Raw genomic sequence first — 20,205 nt, forward strand, 5'->3', positions numbered from 1 at the left:
CCAATCAGTTTCAACCAGTTGTATTCCATACACTCCCCCATGGTCGTCAGGCACTTATGCAGGCATGCCGACACCTCAGATTGATCAAGATCGAGACGGATCAGCAACTGGGTATCGTCGGCATACAAATAGCACCTGATGCTGAAGGAGCAGGTAAGGCGAGGCAACAGAAAGATATAAATGTTGAAAAGAATCGGGGACAGAGCGTACCCCTGAGCGACACCACAACTAAGGTGACAGGGCTTAGACATGAACGGGGGAAGAGAAAAAGTTTGGGATCTATCAGCCAAAAAGGAACCAAACCAGGCCAATACCTGACACGAAACACCATTCTGGCACAGGCGAGAGAGCAGGGTGGCATGATCCACGGTATCTAACACTGCTGAAAGATCTAAAAGAATCAACTAGCTTGGCCAAATTGTCTTGCACTGAGACAAGGACACTCTCAGTGCCCCTGCCTGGACGAAAGCCAGACTGGGCCAGGTCCAGCATCCTGGGGGATTCCAAAAAAGAAGACAGAATAGGAGAGACCAGTGATTCTAAGAGTTTCATCAGAAAAGGAAGAAGCGAGATAGGCCGAAAATTGGAAGGAAGATACCTGTGACAACCTAATGTGTGCACCGCAGGATATCGTTCCTCTGCCATTGTCATCAGAATCAGAATCAACATCCTCATCTTAATGGTGAGAACAATCAGCCGTCCCACAATCAAAATGATTGGAACTTCCAGAATCACCAAACCGCTCTCAACCTAGGTCCCCCAATTGAATGCATTCATTCCATCAAACCTAGGCTGTTCACAGGGATATTATCCTTCTTTAAATTCATTCTAATGGTATGTGCGTTTTTATAATTCAATAGAAATTCTACATCTGGATAAAATGGAAATGTATTTTTCTGAAAGAGCTCAACATTTTCTAACTTTTCCTTCCCACAAACCATCATTAGCATGAAACAGAGTAAATCCCCCTACTAATACCACTGTATCCTTTGGAACAGATATGTGGAACACACTGGGCCTCATTACGAGGTAGGTGGTAAGGGATTACCGGCACCGATAAGGACACTGGTGCCGGTAATCCCTTACCACCCTATTCCGAGGTCCCTTAGCGGGTGCCTTCCTTAAGGCCTGGTTTTACCAGGTGTTATGGAAGGGACCGTTAAGGGACTTCAGAGCAAATAACGGTACCGCAAATTGCAGTACCGTTATTAGCTCCATCCGCATTCCCATTGAGCCCTATGGGGGCTCGAATGGGAATGGGGAATGGTTCCCGGAATGGGGATTTACCGGGTCCTCCAAGGTTGGAATGACCCGGTAAATCCCTATTTCGGGAACCCAGACCCGGATTGCTAAAAGCACCATGGCTACCTCCTTCCTCGTAATGAGGCCCACTATGTTTCAATTGTTTCACAATAAATGACCCATGTATACTTTTTCAGGGAGGTACTCACCAACCATGTATCCTTAATCAACTTAGCTTGTGCAAGGTGCTCAATCCTGGGATTAATAATAACCACTTCACATCCCTACCCCGTGATCTGATTTCAACCCACAAATAGCATCCGCCTCATCAGGAACAAATGGCTTGCACTGACACATATCATTTTGTTCTTTGAATTTCACATAAGTATCTAAATTTGGAATCAGATAAACATCAGGTTCCCAGGATTGAAACGCTATCATCTCCGGGGTTTGGATTGAAATGCTACCATCTCCAGGGTTTTGATTTTAATATATTTACCATCCTGCTCAAACCCTACATTGTGCGCCAATATGGTCTGGTAGATCAACTCAAGAGCAATATATGGGATGCATAACAAAAACCCTATTTCCATTCTTTCCATGTTTATGTATAGAGGCATTGCACTCTCCATATCGAAGGCGATCTTCACCTGCACCATTTCCACTTCCGTTTGTGTGATCTGTGCTATCATTTGGTGGATGACATCAGATGACACAAAGTACAAAGGTATATGTCCTTGAATTTACTGTGATATTGCACTTTGAACTTCCTGCAGGTATTTGCCCAGCATCCTTCCAGTTGGGCTGATCAGATTTACCAGATTGTTCAGTAATTTATTGTGTTTAAAAATGACATTAGTGCTGTGCAATAACACTTTGGCCTGTTCATTTAAAATCAAAATAGTTTCACTTACATATTTGCGTTGCTCATTTTTGCCACCTCTACTTCCATCTAATGTTTGCTGTATTGTGTTCAAATCGTGTGTTAACTCCTGCGCCTTAGCACTTAAAGTACCCACAGACATGGCATTGGCTGTAGATATTGTTGTGCTCACCAGAGCTCCAATAATGGTCATTACAATGGAGGCCACAAGTAATCCTGCTACCCGCTTCCCCCTTCTTCTCTTTATAACAGATGATCTTACAAAGGTTTTTTCTAATTGCATGGCAATTTCCCTGATTGATCTCCAAGCCTTACCTTCCACGGTTGCACCCAGTCTCTCACCTGGTCCGATGCAATTACTGTTTCATTTAAAAACTTTTCAATTATGATATCAGAATTTATGGTTAATATACAGATTTTGGTATATTAATCTCCAGTTTCCCAGGATGAATCCTAGTGCCTCCTCTATCACAATCCCGGATGCCGGTCCGGGTTCTATCACAAATTGTGCTTTGATGACCCTAGTACTTGACACGCTCAGTACTAGCAGTATGATGAGCGACCAGTCTTCATATCTGGTCATTATCTTCCTGCTTCCTGAAGCTTTTGTCTTCACCTCCCTTCTTCAGTCTGGGGAGTTTTCTCGGGGCATCTGATCAAATTGCATCCTCCATGGGTCCAGCGCTCCAAGTATCTGGTGCTGCCAGGGCAATCAATTGCTTATCTAGGGTAAAAAGAAATAAACTAATTTAGTGCCCGGCACAATACATTTTTTATCCCTCTTCTGCTGCAATATCTGAAAATAAAATTGGATTGTCATTATTATTATGGTGACTCCATGGATATTGGTCTGCCATGCTGGTACATTGGAACATACGTTTATCATTATACAAATAAAAAAATACATCTCACATAATGCACCCAAAACACTTTCAGAAACATACATTATACAGATCATAGCTCTTTATATCATAACCCCTTATCATTTTCCCTTCATACCAATGTTTACCTTGATTCTCCAATTAGCTCAATTTTCACTCTATATTCTTTATTTTCTTTCAACTAACCTCAACTTGCTCAAGCCTTCTCACCTCATGTTTTGGGTGGAAAGCCTTGATTTGATTTACAATGACAAACTGTTCCACTGTCATTTCACCCTCGTTCTTAACTATTTGGTACACCACGGGGGAGACTTTCTCTATTATTCTAAAGGGCCCTTGGCATGCTGCAAGAAACTTAGGGTTTTTATGTTTGCCCTTCCCATAGTTGAACTTATACACTTGATCTCCCACCTTGTATTCCCTTACAGATATCTTCCTTTCATAATATGTTTTTGCACTATCAGCAGCTTTCTCCAGATAATGCTGCACAAATGCAAATGCATGTTGTAAGTGCTTCCTTAACTCTTCCACATATTCGTGAATTGTGGAAGTATTTACAAGTGTTTGCTCAAGGGTCCTGTACAGTAAATGCTGTGGCAACACCATCTTTCTTCCTGTCAGTATTTCATGAGGACTGAGATTTGTAGACTTAGCGGGAGTCGATCTGATGGTCATCCATACTAAAAGCAGCCGAAGGCCCCAACTAGAACATGTCTCAGCTACAAATGCCTTTAATATGTCAACAAATGACCTATTGTTCCTTTCCACACCACCTGACGAACCTGGCTGATATGAGGTGTGCAGTTTCCTCTGCACACCCAATATTTGCCAAATGTTGGTCATTAATGCACTAGTGAAATGACTACCTCAGTCTGATTCTATCCTTTTGGGTAACCCAAATCTTGAAAAAATATGATTCACCAGTAATGTAGCTGTTGGTTGTGCACTGAAATCCGGTGCGGCAATGCATTCCACCCATTTGGACATTAGACAAACCACTGTTAATAAATATTTATTTCCTCTGGCTGATCTTTTTACAAGCCCAACATATAAGACCATGGAAGAGTCAAGCCTCTGTTCATTAATGGTGTTCTATAAGTAGGTGAAGCAGGTTGAAAGTGTACACATACTAGACACCCTCTGGTGTATAGTTATGATATGATATGATAGGTTATTTATAACGCGTTTAATACCCAGAGGTTTCTAAGCGTGGACCCGGCGATCGCACCTGTGGGGCCCCATGTCGTCTTGCTTCCAAGGCGAGCACATTGCCCCTGAGTTATCCTCCCGAGTTCAACATCTTGGGACATATGTGGTCAATAGGCGTAAACGTTTAAAATTTCCAACGTTTTTTGTGAACCCCGGTGTCCCGCAGTTATCGCATCATGTGCATGATGTAACATCAATCCCCGAAATGACAAGGGCACCACCCATTGGATTTGACCTGTTACAGATTCTCTAATCATCAATCCATCTTGTAACCTAATTTTCATTTTGTTTTTCAGCAATGCTCTCAATTCATCTTTCCCTTTACAATCATTTTCAGTGAGAGAATTTTGTTCTGCATCTACTAAGTGATCATAGAATATGCCTAAAATTGGGTCTTCTTTTTGCGCTTTGATCAGATCCTGATCTGGGATATCTGAACTCCATTTCAATACAGGCTGTTCAAATTTCTTTGGAGATTTGGAGCATATCATCACATCTACCTGTATTTCACCAAGTAGGTGTTCAATGGGAAACAACTCTCCCATTACAGCTCCAAATTTGGCTAATTGATCTGCTTTGTCCTTCCCCTCCTTGTCCTCACCTGGCAACTTTAAATGGCCATGGATTTTTCTCCAATGTGTTATTAAATCATTTTCTGACACAGGTCTGTCTATGGCTTGAATCATCTTCCCATGTTTAAGAGGTTTCTTGCTATATGTGAACATACATTTTGCCTTCCAACCAGGTAAATATTCCACAAAACTGTTTCGCGTATAATCAGAATCAATCACTAGAACTATCTATTTGAGTTTGTTTTCAACTGTGGTAGCAATTGCTTTGTAAATGGCAGCCAACTCTGCTACTTGACTACTTCTAGGCCCAATCCTCAAGCTTACCCTTGGGATGTTGTCATATTTAAACCAGATATTTCCTATTCCTGCCACAAGTTATTTTTCTGTGTTATTGTCCACATGGTATGCACACACATCTACATACACTGTTGGTAAATCCCTACATACATCCTCATTGAATACTTTGTGTGGGGACTGTTCCATGGACGTCATTTCACCAAAATGCCTGGGGTAGCGGAAGTGACATCACACGACCCTTGACCTCTGACGACATCACAGGAAGTGATGTCATTTGACCCCACCCCAAAGTGATATTGCAGGAAGCGATGGAATGCGACCTTTCACCCATTGACAAAAGTGGAAGTGGCATCACATAGCATTGTATTCAAGGACACCACGAAAAATATGGTTATGATATCACTATAATGTTATATACATTTTGTACAAGAATGGATCGCCATATGTATCGTTAAGATCATTGTGTATAGGCCATTTTACCAAATAACTGTGAATGCAAGCAGATGTCCATGGCCAAATGATAAAGATGTGTAATTATAGAACACTTAGGCTTAAGCACTTTATAGAGAAAATATATACATATAATATCACCCACCATGTGTTGTTACTCATTTATCGACATTAGAAGGATGAAAGGCTGAGTTGAGGTGTTTAAGAACAGACTAATTCAGTGACTCACCCCCTGAAGTGTGCCTGAAATAAACCTTTAATGAGTCTAGCAATTATTGTATAGAATTCCAGAAAGACACATTATTTGGTATTCCTATTCTTTCTTATTTAGGGTCACTGCAGAAAGTGTTAGACTTGTGGAATCCCCGTTCATTTTATTTTAAGAGGCCTGAACAAGAAATCCAGCCACCCCAGAAGCAAAGTGCCACATGGCACTGGTCACAACCCAGTAGCTTGTATTTTTGTAAAAAATAAAAAAGGACACTTTTTCTGTAACTCTTTTTTTAGGGGTAGTAAGGAGACCACAGGGGTAGCAATGGAGACTTCAGGAGTCGCAGTTGTGACCTCTGGTGACCCCTAAATGACGTCCCTTGACTGTTCAAATTCATTCATATTGGATTCTACTTCAGCTTCATTGGGTGTACATTTAGCTGCACAATCATGCAGATCCACTAGCCCTTGGGCTACTGGGCTCTTTTTGTTTTGTCCATGTTTTACTTCCACAGGGAACCCCGGAAGTGCCAATGTCCAAGAAGTAATTCTGGACTGTGCCAAATTCCCTGAACTAATTCTTTTACTTTGCAGAAATTGTAGGGGTTGTTGATTGGTTTCAATAATCACTCTTTCCCCTTGATTAATGGGACCAAAATGCTGCAATGCCCAAACAGTGGTTAGGAGTGCTTTTTCACATTCACTGAACTTAGTTTCAACCAGAGATAATGGCTTGGTAGCATATGCAATAGTTTTGTTATTCAAATCATGCCTTTGAGATAACACTGCTGACATACACTGGTCAGTGAACCCTATCTCTACAAATAAATCCTGGTTCTTTATGGAATACGCCAAACATGGAGCCTGCATGAGACATTATTTCAGCCGAGCCACCGCTTCACACTGTTCCTTTTCCTACTTTCAGGATACGCCCTGCTTCGATAATTTGCTTAAAGCTTGGGTAATCTCTGTGTAATGTTCAATACATTTCCTGTTATAGCCTGTCATCCTTAATAAACACTTCAACACTTTCAAATTCGTAGGATCTTTCAAATTCTGTATTGCCTCCACCTTTTTCTTTTGTGGATTCAATCCATTCTCAGTCACCTCATGACCTAAGAAGTTCACTTTCGTTCACTTACTTTTTACACCAGTGTGCCTTCTGTAAAGACATCTTGGCTCCAGCCTCCTGTAACTGGCCAAGCACATGTCTAATCTCATTGAAATGACTTTTCAGATTCTCATTTTTAATTAGCACATCATCTACATAAACTATTATTCCCCTCTCTGCTGCATCTGGGAGTGCCTTCCTCAAAAATATTCCAAATTCCTCTCACTATTGACATATCCAAAAGGTGCCTGGGACCATGCATATTGGGATTTCTCAAAAGAAAGTGCAAACAAGTTCTGTATATCTTCAGCCAGTGGCACACACCAGTATCCAGCTTTAAGGTCTAATGTGGTAAACACCTCTGACCCGTGGACCTGTGCGAGACCCTGATCAATAAATGGGAGTGGCCACCTGGAAACAAGTACTCTTTTGTTTAACTCTCATAGGTCCGCACGCAAACACCATTGGCCATTAGGTTTTAACACACCCAAAATGGGAGTATTTGATGTGCTATGAATGGGCCTAATGATTAATCTGGATTCTAGATTATTAATTATCTCATCTAATGATTCCAAGCATACCAGGGGCAACTGATATTGACACACAAATGCTGGTTCCCTGCCATGTCCCTCTGGTAAGGTGGCAACATGCAGATCGGTTCGGCCACAATCATATGCGTCTATGGCAAAAACCTCTTTAATCTCCATAAATATGTTTCTCAGCTGATCCTTTTCGTCTTCATGTGTGCATGAATCTGCAGCCTGACCCTGCTCTTCTACTATTTTTGATAATTCTAGGAAGTCCTTAATGGAGGAACCTCTGTGCTCTCCTCTAATCGAGTGGCCATATCTCCCTGTAGAGTTGACACATTTAAATATTTTGGAATATTGACCTCCATTTCAATATGCTGCTTTTCTGTTTTATTTTAGATTTCATCAAATAGGATGTAATTATTTTGATTACAGCACACTGTCTCACTTATTTCATATGGAAACACAGACTGAATTTTAAATATCCCTTTAGGTTGAGAATCCAAATACTGTGGCAACTCACCCTGGGCATTCAAATATATTTCAGGGATATCCCAATCACTGCATTACTGAAATCTTCAGTATAATTAGATTTTTGTAGTCACATTTCTAATAATGAATTCTCCTCCAAATGAATGTCCAGGCACTCTTTGTTGTCCACCAGAATTTTAATGGGTTCATCCCAATCTCTACCAGGGGTGTATATTGACATTCTAGCCGTTGCTGCCTCATGTATTCATTTAGGCACACACATTCATCAGAATCTTTCATCTGTTGTCCCCTTTGTTTTAGCGTTATTGTAACTTGTCTGGTAAATGTGGGGATGGTAATGTCCTTTCTCACCTGTAGTTCAATCACATATGGTACCATCTGTGCATAATGATAAGCTTGTCTCTTGTCTTCAAATTCAGGTGCAGGTCCCCCTAACTAGGACCACACTTTGTAATTGAGGAAGTCTAACACCATACACATTCTGTGCATAATGTAATTTCCCAGATAAAATGTATTTTGTGCTTCACTCACTATCCACACATTAGTCTTAGGACCAATTGTGATTCTTAGTATGCATCTTCATATGACTCTATTCCCTGACTCTGGATTATCCAACCCAAAAATGTGTTTGTTCTTTATTTTGAACTTTGGGATCTCATCACTGTCAATTATTTGCTGAAGTATTTTTTCATTAATGAAACTTGGTTTCTATCACTTCAGAATGCCCATTCACCCGTTGTTGTAATGTGTTTTTCTATGTTTACCTCTGGAGTAACATTTGGATTGCATTTCTCTTTGTACAAATACAAGGGCAATGTGTTTTCATCTATTTCTGTTTGCCATTTTTTCTTAGGGTCTAAATAAATCTCCAGAGACTGCTTCTCTTTTTCACCTCACATTTCACGATGACACATTAGAAAGATAGTGACACTTGGCACACAGCCATTCCGAAGATACACTTTCCACTACATCATCTGAATTAGCCGCAGTATGGCATTCTTTTACACTGTTGTTTTGTGACCTTCTTAGGCCTCTATTTATTTATTTTATTTATCCCATCAATTAGAGGCGACAACCTTTTCAAGCTATTTGTCCCCATCAGAAATGGTATTTCACTAAGAGGTGTAATTAATACTTTCTGTCTCAACCTTTGTTTCCCTATCTTTGTGTCAACATCAGTGGCACCTTCAATAGGTATTTCCTCACCATTAAAATTGTGCACCGGGCCTTCATTTTGTCTCATCTTTATGTAATGTTGTGGGGATATCCCTTCATTGATACTTTTTATCAACTCTTTGGACATTATCATGGCCTGTGCACCCGTGTCAATCATTGCAAAAGAATTGCATTTTTCTTCCACAGTAATAGGAACATATCTGTCCTCAACTTCCTCTAGCATACACAAAAAGTGTGATTTTTTGCTAATTTCAGTACTCACCTTTCTTAGCCTATTTTCACTTCTCGCTAAACACATGGGCATGTGAAAATATATTTTTCCCTCCTTTTTGTCCACTTCACTTTGGACTCCTTGGCTTATTGTTATGTTATGTTATGTGCTCAGAACACATTTGGGCCATGGCAACTGACTGGCAACTGACTATCCCTCGGTTCTGGGGCTATCAATTTTCTCACCACAGCCTTGTGACTGAGCCTTTTCATAAGGGTCACCTGGCAGCCTGTCATTTTCTGGCGCATGACACCTATCTGAGTTTTGCACAGTGCCTATTCTTTTGGTCTCTTGGAACATTTGTGGCTCAAAATACTCATCAGATGACTGAACCGCACCCTCCTTTTGGGCTACTGTTTTTTCTGTCTTGGTTTCAATAGGATTCTGACTATCAAGAGACGATATCCTAACATCTACTCCTACCTCTTTATTGGGTGTTTTATCTTCACATAAAATGTTCTTTTGAAATCTGTCTCTCTGTTCTTTAGGTTTTTTTTGTTCATTTCCCTCTTTTTGTTCTTCATCTGCACACACTTCAATAGTCTGGTTCAACAGCCAGACTGCTTTTTTTATGCGTGTGTGTGTGTATCCCTTGTCTCACTTTCATTTGTTGGTATTTTTATTTTTCGATCAGCCAACAATTCAGGACAGTTACACAAAACTGTGTCATGGGCTTTTTTTATCATTGCAGGGGCTATCAAATAGTCACTTATTGTCAGAACGAACAAGATCACTCCTATGACATTATGCACCTTCACTTGACTTCTGTTTTTGAACTGCACAGAGTTTTCCTGTTTGCTCAGACAACATTTTAACTTGGGAATCAAGACACTGATCTGTCCATGTCCCTGGATTACTCGGTTTGTGGCCTACGCCAATATTGGTTAAATTCACCCTGATTGGGTCTATGTTGGTACCTCTCAGCAGACTGATTTCTATTTGGGATGTTTCCGAACTCATGGGCTATAGGAGGCGGAGAGTAGCGCTATGGAGAAATAGCATATGAGGATTGCCACGAAGTTTGGGTTGGTTGGGTATTTGCCCACCCATTGGCTGCCGTGCTAATCCCTTTGGCCAGCCCCTCCCAGTTCCTACCCCTCCCTGCGCAAAACAGCCTCTCAAGGGAACTCTTTGAACTTGCTTTAATCAAGCTTTGCCATCCAATATGCACTTGCAGTGCCTGCCAATGTTTTCTCAAAGCAGTCTTCTGAGAGTTAATTACTTTATTGGAGTTGAAAATGCCCTACTTGTGTAATATAACATGTCGTAACCAGGTCTCCCTTCAGCCACTCGACGTATAAGCACTATGTGTGCGCTTCATTGAAGTCCTGTTAAAAAGGAGCATTGACAAAGCCAACAGTTTTGACTTGTGTAAACGTATTAGTCATTTGCCAAACCCTACTATTAGATGCCCAGGTACTTTTTTACCATTGTGCACCTCCTACCATCAATAGTCAGTTAATAGCACAACTGCAGTGCCTGGCAAGTGTCTTCCCCATGCCTGCACAAAAGCCCAAACAGTATGCATTGTCAAGGCTTGTTTTTGTTGTAAATTAGCACTAAATTTGCCAAGAAAAAAAAAAGATCCTATATTCTGATTTGGGGCACTCAGGTCCAGCGGCTACAATGTTCATTATTCAAATCTACACGTTTTGCTTTTCTTTAGTTTATGTATGTCGTTAAGGATGTCTGCTATTGTTGTCCAACACTGCTGTTCAGGCACGGCTGAGTAGGGAAGCGCGTGTGCTAGCTGATGCCTAGGAGACCCTTGTCAGGGAGACTGCCATCTCTACCTGATCTGAACTAGTAGAACCCCACCAAGCAATCGCCCCAGCTGCAGCACTTCTGTCGGATGACTGCTGCCTGAGCCTCTGGGGCGCATGTTGCTAGATGTCCCCAAAGGCCTGCTGCAACTCATGAGTGACTCAGAGACAAAATGGCGGGTGGCACTGCGGGGCAATTGATGAACATGTTATTGATTTACTCATATCTTTGCTACTAACTAGATGTTGAAGCCCACACCCTCGCCTGCGCACACAACTATCTATATTTTCATGAGCCGTGTCATTTTTCATATGTACTATTTTTACAAGCAGGATTAGGACATGCCATTGAATGCACTTCCAGGCAGCGCTCATCATTTGGTTACTACAGCTGTATGTTTAAGCATACAGATCAATTATGTAACAGATCTAAGGCAACTCGTCTGCTGCCTGCGCTACCATTCACTTCCAGTGTTGACTACAGATAAATAGCCACGTCCATGCCGGTTTTCCTGTCAATGCCTGCATATTGCAAAGTACGTGCGAAAGATCTGCTGGGGGGACCCTTTCCCTGCAGAGCAGAACCCACATCGGCTCGCCACAAAAAAAGGAAAAGAAAAGAAAATTCAGGATTTGGTTGCATACAATTATGGAGATGACATCATTTCTTGAAACAAACTGTCCATAAATGTCAGCGAAAGCCCTGGTCTTCTTTTATTAAAACTGAAAAATGCATATAAATGTAAATAACAAATGACTGACGCAGGAATAAGAACACTGGGGCTGCTGCTAGCATTTTTTTTCTACGCGTGTAATTTGCATTAATAAAGAGGCTGTTCCTTGTCGGAATGTGTTTTATCCGGTTTAAAATCCCAGGGCGATCCGCTAGGAAGAGCTCTGGGAAAATCCGACTGTCAGAGCCGACAAGACAAATGAATCCCGGTGTCAGGCGCGTGTGGCTCAACGATGACAGATTGAGAAGGGCTGTCCCCCTCTCGACAGGCGCGCTTCATTTTCAAATTAATAAATCTGAATAAAATATTTTCCTTTCATTACGAGCAGTGCCTGTTTGACAGCTCCAGTGACAGGAGGGAGTAGCACTGCTGATGAGAACAGCTTGCTGCAATTCCACCTGGGCTGCATGTGTTTTATTTTTACCTGCAGTCTTCGCTGCTCTCTTGGTTTCTCTTTCGGTGCCTTGCTCTTTGATTTGCTGGGACATTCTATCTTCTCCCCCTCCCCCTCCTTATTTCGACTGTCCCTTTACTTATGTACCACACGCCCCTTTTGAAATGCATGCTGTCTTCGTATTCCCCCAACCCACTGCTTTGTGAGTATGGCTAACATTCCACGTCAGCCTCCAATTACCTGGCCTCTCTTTGTTCCTCCTTCCCTTCACACGGCCTCCGGTGTGCTTTGACTTTCCTTCCCTTGCTTTTTCTACTGATGTCCCCTTTTATGCTCATGTTCTTTTTCCGTTTGTAAATGTTTAACTCTTCGGACTATGCTTCCTCTCTTTTCTTTCCTTTTTAAATTCAATGTTGAGACCATTATTCCACAAGCTCCATCTTCTCTGTAAGACGCACATCCTCGTATTCTAACCCAATGAATGCTGATTCCTCCTTTTCTCATGATATCGTTTTATACATGAGGACACCTTTGGATTGGATTATAGCAAACACATTAACTTGCCAATGGAGGGATAGCATACGTTACTAATTACTATCAGCCCTATAGATAAGCTGTGTATCTTTCGCAATCTACTCCCTACAAACAATCAAAGACGCTCAACAGAAAATAGGGAGTATTAATACTCCCCAAAAAATGGGACAGGGGCACATGGGAGCCTGCCCCCTGCTTCCACTAATTTAGCTTGAAGCATATCTTCATACATTGATATCAGCAGAGCCCCTGCTCATGAAGCTACATTATTGCAGCCTTCTCACAAGAGAACATGCAAGATAAAGAATGAATGCCTGGTTGCAGGGAATGATAGATTACACATTGTTGAGTTTTAGAGTTCAAATATAGATTTACATGCCTATATCACGCCTTGAAACACTTGTGTATAGGCACGTTATAAATGCTATATCATATGATATAAAATGCCATCATGAGAAAGAGAATTACTTTTTCACTCCCTAAAAATCAGTTTTCTCCAAACTTCAAAACATAGGGAGTAAAATATTCCCACTGAAAAATCTTATAAGGAGCATTGGTTACTATATTATACATTGTCATTAGTGTTGCATCCCACAAATCATATGTTTGTACCAACACATCCTTTATAATGTTGTGTGCAATTAAATTCATATTTACTGTATCTACCGCAGAAGGCTAAGTTGCTGTACCCTTAGAATGCATCCGCCGGAAATGAAAGATCTGGGGACAATGGCGAAACCTTAACAACTATTCGCATTTTGAATGAATCTACAGGTGACGTGAGTAAGGGAAACGCTGCAGTGTGCTTTATCTTGCTTTTGCAAAAGTGCAGCTGTCTTCCAATTAATGCATTCGGCGAAGTATCCTCAGAGTGAGGGGGATGGGACACAGCTATTTTCCATAACCTTCGCTTCTTGTGAGTAAGCGTTCAATGGCGTCGCAAGTAGAAGATCCCAGAACAGTTACGACTACCACTGCTAGAGGATAGCAAAATAACTGACCAAAGCAAATACGAGTATTTGGTGGTGCTTGCAGTACTTTGTGGTTATTTATTTCACCAGTTGAATGAGGGCCAGTGCAATTTCATATAAGTGATAATAAGACCAAAACTATAGCAATGTGTGCTAGACGCTGCATGCTACCTCTCTGCTGCGGGTGTCCGCTAGTTTGTACATTGTCTCTGCAGCCTGTCTCATCCGCGATGCCTGATCAAAGAGGCCTTGCCCCTGATATGCCGAATAATGAGATCAGGCCTGGCGCCGCTTGCAAAGTCAAGGTGTAATGCCGCTTGCACGAGGTGGCAGCCTGTTCCTCCTCAAGACTCTGGCAGCAATCCTTGTCAGACAATATGGTCATTAGAAACGCTACAGACTCAACTTCCTGATATCCCAGTGCAGGGGGATGTCGGAACTGACAGCTCAAGCAGAGCAAGTTGCCACAACATATAAATAAAACTCCCGAGAAGCAACGCACATGGAAAGCAGATGTCAGTTCAAGAGTCATTTTGATGGAGCCAGTTGCAACACAAACACATTAAACGTAACGTGATATGAGGGCTCATGTTTCCAATTCTAACTTTAACCGAATCTTACTTGTAATCTAATAAATTACATGTTTTACTGGACTGTATTTTTTACACTCATTTTCTTGTATGATTTCATAAAATATTAAAATAGCACAATATACATCAAATGTGCACTAAATTGAAACATTATGATATAACTAGGTGGACTTTTTGCACGTACATCCTCAGAGGGTGGCATGCTTTGTGTGGAATCACCTCCAACAGAAACACTTATGCGTGCTGACTCAATTATTATGCAACTGGGACCTTGTGCACTTAGTTATTTTATACTGGACAAGGCCCCGTTTCAGATGGAGTGTATTTGGAAATAGTGAAGGTTTAGGAGAAAGATTGATGCCTGTCACTACATGTCAAAGATGATTGTAATATCAGCTGGCATGCAATACAAGCTTTACAGCAATATGATGGCCTGCATCTCACTGAGTAACAAAAAAGGGAGTGCCTGGCTATTCCCTGACCGTTCCAGGTATTCCAAGGTATATCTAAAGTAGTTGGTCAGGGCGAATCCAGACAGAACCATATATATTGAAACAAAGACCTTCTACTAATTCAGGTTTATCAAAAAAGATTGCTGTGTATTTTTTCAACAAACACATATAACATGACCTAGTAAACCATGACTAACTGCTGAACCCATATGCATGCATATTTATAAATTGCCGCTCCCATACCCTCACCCAGAATAATTTGTCTCACACATTGTTTGTCAAGTGTTGGCAATAAAAGGCCGTAGGTTTTATTGTACAGATATGGTTATGCAAATAACAATAATCACATATCACAGATAATAACAATACTTTTGGGCACTGGGTCTTGGGGTTACCCTGTACTTCTTTTCCTTTGTTCTTCTCCCTTATTTGTAGGGTGGGAGATTTTTTGTGGTAAAGAAGCAAAGGTTTGGAAGGCCCTGAGTAAACAGCGCACCTCCTGTGTGTTTGGGTCCCCGTTCAGGGTCCACAAACTGATTGTGTTTTCTCAGAGCATGCTGCTCTGTATTTGTAAGACCCAGGGGAGCCCTGAATCTTTGATATGTATAGTAGTGGGGGCTGTTATGTTTCAGCCCCCGGCCGGATAGCCGACTATCTGGCCCCCCGGGGGAGCAGGTCTTTGAACCTGATCCCTGCCTGACTGTTGGTTTTCTTAGGTGCTTAGCACCTTGCTGCTTGAAGGAAGGTTGAGGTGATTGCTCACACCTCACCCTTCCTCAGCATTGTGTTGTACAGACTGCGTGTCTCTTCGACTTGGGGGGAGGAGAGGAGCAGGGAGGGGGAGAGGTTGGGCTGCCCCTCTCAGGGCCTGCTGATGGTAACAGCAGTTACCCTCCCTCACTTTGTGAGGCATTGCAGCATTGCCCAATAACATCAGGGTGTAGTGGCCTAACACATTCCCCACAAAACGAAATGTTGCAACATTTAGTACATTTTTTGAACCATATCATGACTTATAGAATACATACCCTTGTGTTGTCAAGGGATTCCAATGATACAATATACAGAAGCGTGTAGTGTATTTTGTCACTTTGGTGTGCTAAAACAGAAAAGAAAGCTGAGACAAGTGTTTCAGCCTGTTGTATTAGATCAGCTTAGAGTGTAATTGCCTTCATCAGGACGGGAACCATGGAAGCGATTCCTCACTGCCTGTGAGATCAGTATTCTCTCTCAGTAGTATTTCTTCCAATAAGCTCAATAATTAGGTAGACAACTAGTCCTGTTAGGGACAAACAATGACTTACTGTGCTGCATTGATGAGATACGGAAAGTGAGAATATCCACCTGGGCGTTCGTCATGCGTGCGATGTGCTGAGGCAGACAAAACAGATGAGTGTGTACCTGTGAAATAAATTACCACAAGGTGATCCCTCCCGGAGGTATTATGTCTCCTGTTTCCTTCATATATAGACTCTAAGCTTACATGACCCAATAAGTCAAGTGCCAATGCTTGGTTCGGATAGTTTAACTATGGACTTGCAGGAGCGGTTGATGTAAAAAGTGTGTCTTACCTTGTTGCACACTAGTAGGTGATCCTTTTAGTGGGAATCGGGGAACTGTGATGAATCTGTCCATAGGAAAATGTCATCTGTCCTATGGAGGCAGTGAAATGGGGAGAACAGGATCAATATACTGTTGTGACCTTTTCACAATTGTGAACATTGTAGTGCTCCAGGTGGTGTCTTACCTCTGGAATGCTCTAATGGGCTGTGCGGTCCTGCAAGTGTAAAATGTACCCAGAATGGCTATGCCAATAGCAAACTACTTGTCCTTCCCACCCCTTCTCCCGTACATCGGTTCGTCTGTAAAAATAAATACACAATATCTGTAGGTAGTGCCTGATTGTAATGGCACAGAGCTATACTGGCAATGCGTGATTGTCTAAAATGCATATTCTTAGCTATTCTGCAGTCCTGCCCATGCTTATAGTAAATCAGGCAGCAGTGAACTGCCCTGTTTGTCCGGCAGCATTTCTTGTTTCGTTTGGCGTCTATTGCCATGGCAACCTCCCGTGTCGAAGAGGGAACCTTGGCAGAGAATGGAGTGGCCATGTTGGACACACTGTTTCTTGTTGAGCACAGCAATGTGTGACCCAAAATTATGTATACTGCATGATATATGTGGGTGTTGCTTAGGAGAACTGATTTAAAAACAAAAGCAACAAAAATGTGCATTTATGTTTAATAGCACTGGTGTTGCTTACACAAATCGAATTGGACCATGCGGTTGAAGAAAATAGAGTTGTAATGTTTCAATTGCATGTGTCACCTAACGGCACTACGCCCGGGTGCTGCCATCTATATGTTGAATGTAGTGAAATAAAAAATCCTTATTTAAAAGACAAATACAACAGCGGGTGCTTATCCACTTCTTGTTTCGTTTGGCATCTATTGCCATGCCAACCTCTTGTGTGGATACGAGAACCTTGCCAGAGTGTGAACAATGTGTGCCCATAAATGTGTATACCCCATGATGTATGTGGATGTTGCTTACAAGACATGATTTAAAAACATTTGCAACAAAAATTAGCATTTCCTATTAGTAGTGCTGGTGTTGCTTACACAAATTGAATTGGACAATGGGCGTGAAAAAGATAGTGTTGTAATATTTTCCTGTCACCTCGTGACGTGACGGACATATAATGTACATTTTTGAACGTTGCCTACAAGCAAACTTGGAGGCACCGCCAGCACATCTCAACTATGCATGTGTGTATGGCTGTGCATTTTCATTGATCAGGGAAATTATGTCCACAGTATTGACATAGAGTAAATATTTATAAGAACATACAGTATCTATGTCTGTGATTCACCCACAAGAATACATGGAACGGTCTGGGAATAGCCAGGTGCCCCCCTTTTTTGTTGCATATTGTGCACAGCCCGCAGCTGTGAGACTCGGAGAAATTGATCTCCGATCTCATTAAAGCAAGTGAAAATGTAAATGTAGTGTTCTACACAGAAGAACACTATGAGAGGCTGTTGGGTGCTCCCACAGCTCTTGGTACAGACAAAGGAATACTTACGAAAGGTCTGTCCCCAAATGAATTAGATTTAATAAATCAAAAGAAAAAGAAATTTATAAGAACTGAAATGCATGAAAGTTCATGCTTGAATATCGGAAGTCAGGCATCATCCCGAAATGATTGCAAGTCAAAAACATCCCCACAGTATTCACAGACAATCCCACATTTAAATTAAACTTTAGCGGAGTTGGTGATAAATGCAGTAGCGATTGGTTGATACTTGTAATCAATACCTCAGAGGGAGAGTGCAAGATACAGGGACATCAGCTAGAGGATCTAGAAAAATTATTTCTAGAAAATCTCAGATTCAAAGAGTTGGAATTGGAACAGCTAGACGAAGAGATAGCCAAATTTAAACAACTTATGATAGACAAAAAAGTGTCTATGCTGAAAAAAGATCTGCAAAATTGTAAAGAGGAAAGAACCTACCCGTATTTAAGAGAAGACTTCCACACAGAACAACAGCAACAAGGAAGTTACAACAGACGCAATAGATTTGTCACTTTCTCAGGAACATCAAGATCATCGAGTGACAGTGACCAAGGGATACAGCCGGGCAGAGGATTACCAACGGGACCAGCTACACAACAACATTTTTTTCAAAGAGGGGTGAAAAGAGGGCGGAACAAAGGACCAAGACAACCACATGGGCAGAGGATGAGAACCTGACAATGGTACTTGAATCAATGAATTAAGAGAACATTCTGATCTTCGATTTGTCATTACACGTCCTCACTGATACAGAGACACAACTACTGAGCAAAGGGCTATCTTTTGTTCCAGCAACTAAAGCAAAATATTTTGAAAACAAGGAGGAGCTGAAACGGTTCTTTCAGAAGTATGAAACTGAAATACATTTTTGAGGTATACATCCCAGAACATCAAAGTGAAAGAGGGACTACAGAAACATTCAACAGAGAAGAAAATCACACTGGTCTGAAGACCAAGTCCAATTTCGAACCTCCGGCACATGCTATACCATCAGAGTTCACCACTTTTGAAAATGTAGTAACCAAGGAAGTGCTCTCATCTATTACCAACAAAAATTACTTTCAGGACAACATCTCAAGAGAAGAAAGCACTGCTTTGAAAACATTGAGCATGGACAAAAACATAACTTTCAAACCCACTGACAAAGGCGGGGGCATACTAATCATGAATACAACAGACTACGAAGCAGAATGCATGTACCTCCTAGCTGATGTACAAGCCTGCCAGGAGTTGGAGATCAACCCCACAAACAGGCTGAAGGAGGAAATAAGAGACCTGACCAGCAATGCAGCAAGAATGGATTCGTTCAGAAGAAAATATATTTCTCAATAAAGAGAAGCCTATGACGCCTCCCTTGTGCATACTCCCAAAGGTACACAAAGACTCTCAAAAACCACCAGGACACCCAATAGTATCAGAATGTGACTCTCCACTGGAACCCCGGTCATTGCATACAGACTTTTTCCTGAAACCCTTTGTTACTCAGATGACATCATTCATCAAAGACACAACACAGGCCCTCAACATTTTAAAGGAAATAAATATTGGACAGTCATGTATACTGGTCAAGATGAACGTAGAGGCGCTGTATACCTCTATTCCACAGATGCAATGTTTAGAAGTACTAAGACAGGTGCTAAACAGAAGACCAGACGTAGACAGCACACCCACAACATTTATCTCTGAATGCAGCCGTTTAGCCATGACAGAGAATGTCTTCCTGTTTAAAAAAACAAGTGGTTCAAACAAACCAATGGTGTGAGTATGGGGGCCACTTTTGCACCAGATGTGGCTAACCTATTCATGACGGACTATGAAAACAAACATTTTTGCCAAAGCAAATCCACACAGACCATGGATGCAAATCTGGAAACCCTACATAGATGATGTCCTCATTGTCTGGTGAGGCACCGAAGACCAATTACAAGATTTCCTAACATGGTTTAATCAATGTGACAACAACATAAGATTCACCATGGTTTGGGACCACCAATCAATAGATTTTTGGGATTTACCTATCTATAGAACAGGGGATACCCTCAAGACAGTACTGTTTCAAAAAACCACTCACCGGAACTGCTTACTTCATTACAATAGTTACCATCCCATGGGACTCAACACAATATACTGTATGGGCAATTTCTCTGTATCCACAGGAACTGTAAGGAGCTAGAAACATTCTCCAAACATGCTTAAGACCTTCAAACAAGGCTGTTGCAAAGGGGATACCCTAGGAAAACAGTGAAACAAACATACAAAAGAGCAGCAAATACACAGATAGAAGCGTGCTTAACCACTATACCAATGGAAGCACTGAAGCGACTTGTATGTGTCACAACACACAGCCCTATCAGTAATATCCTAAAA

This window comes from Ambystoma mexicanum, chromosome 1q (assembly GCF_040938575.1).
Source record: "Ambystoma mexicanum isolate Mex_15411 chromosome 1q, UKY_AmexF1_1, whole genome shotgun sequence".
In the NCBI taxonomy this organism is placed as follows: Eukaryota; Metazoa; Chordata; class Amphibia; order Caudata; family Ambystomatidae; genus Ambystoma; species Ambystoma mexicanum.